This window comes from Saccopteryx leptura, chromosome 9 (assembly GCF_036850995.1).
Source record: "Saccopteryx leptura isolate mSacLep1 chromosome 9, mSacLep1_pri_phased_curated, whole genome shotgun sequence".
Lineage (NCBI taxonomy): Eukaryota > Metazoa > Chordata > Mammalia > Chiroptera > Emballonuridae > Saccopteryx > Saccopteryx leptura.
Genome location: NC_089511.1, coordinates 24362599 through 24365113, shown reverse-complemented (window position 1 = coordinate 24365113; position 2515 = coordinate 24362599). Strand labels below are relative to the sequence as shown.

General features: G+C 41.3%; 1 non-coding gene across 1 annotated transcript; it reads left to right on the top strand.

The window, feature by feature from the left end:
• Nucleotides 1–1832: 1832 nt before the first annotated feature.
• Nucleotides 1833–1936, top strand: LOC136381619 (U6 spliceosomal RNA). Its single transcript, XR_010747111.1, has one exon. It is a non-coding gene; the product is annotated as a U6 spliceosomal RNA (small nuclear RNA).
• Nucleotides 1937–2515: the final 579 nt, after the last annotated feature.

Genomic DNA, 2515 nt, shown 5'->3' with positions numbered 1-2515 from the left:
TGCCCAGGATATTTATTTAGATGTTATTCCACTCACCTGTGAATAACGCAGACCCAATGGTAGCAAGGCCAAATGATGACTCAGAACCCCAAAGCAAGTTATTGTCCTCGTAGATAATTGGCCCTTTTGTCCCGATTGCTTTACCTGAAATGGCCACACATGGACTTCTAGATTCAGTTGTGAGCAGCTAGCCTCCACTAAACCTGGCACTGGGCATCAGGTGGTTAGCTGGCACTGAGGGAGGGGCAGATGAACCTGCCCATAACCATATCCATCATCCTGACCATAGCATAATATTTCACCACCAGCAACTCCCATTACACACATGCATGGGACCGGGCAACTCACAAGGTGCTTTTTCATGTGTTCTCATTTGGGTTACACAACAGCCCTAAGGCAGCCAGGCCAGGGTTTTGTGGGGTTTTTTTTATCTCTTATTTTACATAGAAAGAAGACAACTATTCATAGCAGCTCTATTCACAATAGTCAAAAGATGGAAACAACTCAAATGTCTATCAACTGATGAAGGAATAAAGAAAATGTGCTATATCCACACAGTGGAATATTAATCAGCCTTCAAAAGGAATAAAATACTGCCTGACTGGAGGTGGCACTGTGGATAGAGTATCCACCTGGGATGCTGAGGTCCTAGGTTTGAAACCGCGAGATCGCCTGCCTAAGCGTGGGCTCATCCAGCTTGAGAGTGGGGTTATTGACATGATCCTATGGTCATAGGCTTGAGCCCAAGGTCACTGGCTTGAGTAAGGGTTCACAGGCTCAGCTGGAGCACCCAAGTCAAGGCATGTATGGAAAGCAATCAGTGAACAACTAAAGTGCCGCAACTAGGAGTTGATGCTTCTCATCTCTCTCCCTTCCTGTCTTTTTCTCTCACTAAAAATAATAATATAATAATAGTAGTAATTTTTTTTAAAAGGGAATAAAATACTGATACGTGCTACAACATGGAGGAACCTCAAAAATGGTGCTAAGTAAAAGAAAGCGAACACAAAAGGTCACATGTTTTATGATTCCATTTATATTAAATATTCAGAATAGACCAATCCATAGAGACAGAGAGCAGATCACTGGTTACCAGGGGCTGGGATAGGGATGGGGGTCAGGAGGGAACGGGGAGTGACTGCCCATGGCGGAGTTTCCTTTTGGGGTGATGAAAATGTTTTGTAGAGGTGATAGTTGTGCAACCTTGTGAAAGTACTAAATGCCACTGAATTGTACATGTCAAAATAATTTAAATGATACATTTTATGTTAAAACAAAAATAAACTTATAGATACAGACAACAGAATGGTGGTTACCAAGGCGATGAGGGTGGAAGGAGGGCTAATTGGGCAAAGGGGGTCAAATATATGGTAATGGAAAGAAACTAGACTTTTGGTAGTGAGTACGCAATGGAATATACAGACATAGAATTATACTATTGTACACCTGCAATTTATATACTAGCCAATGTTACCTCAGTTTAGAAACAACTAGATGCTAGGGACACATTTATTCTTTTTAAGTGTTGAACCATGTGAATGCATGACTTATTCATATTACTTGTTTAATAATGAAACAAAAAATAATCTTGAAAAAAAAAAGAAGAAACTCTTGTTCACTAACTTAAGAAATGTGCTCAAGTCACCAGCATCATTGTTAGGACCCACAGTAAGATTTAGGGCTTTGGACTCAAAAATCAATGCTTCCACTTCTGGTCATCTCAAATCTGATCTTTTTTCTATGAGTTTGGGCTTTCTTTAAGATTCCACATGTAAGCGAGATCAAGCAGCCAACAAACAAACAAAAACCCACAAAGAAATAATAAACAGCGCTTGCTTTGGCAACATATACACTAAAATTGGAATGATACAGAGGAAGACTAGCATGGCCCCCGCACAAGAATAACATGCAAATTCGCGGAGCCTTCCATATTATTAGGGGGGCAGAGGCAGTGTAATGGGGGGCATGTTTTGGGGGTGAGGGTGTTATACTGAGCTGGACACTTGAATCCATGTTAACCCAATAAATTAAAAAATTTAATAAGCCTGACCAGGCGGTGGCGCAGTGGATAGAGCATCGGACTGGGATGCAGAGGACCCAGGTTCGAGAGCCCGAGGTCGCCAGCTTGAGCGCGGGCTCATCTGGTTTGAGCAAAAGCTCACCAGCTTGGACCCAAGGTCGCTGGCTCCAGCAAGGGGTTACTCAGTCTGCTGAAGGCCTGCGGTCAAGGCACATATGAGAAAGCAATCAATGAACAACTAAGAAGTCGCAACGCGCAATGAAAAACTAATGATTGATGCTTCTCATCTCTCTCCATTCCTGTCTGTCTGTCCCTGTCTATCTCTGCCTCTGTAAAAAAATAAATAAATAATAATAATAAATAAAAATTTAAAAATAAATAATAAACAATAAACATAGGATTTGTCCCACAATGAATTGAGGTATAGATTCAATAACATGTGGAAAATAGAGATACATTTTACCTTCAGATTTCCTAAGGGGGTCCTCCGGTTAT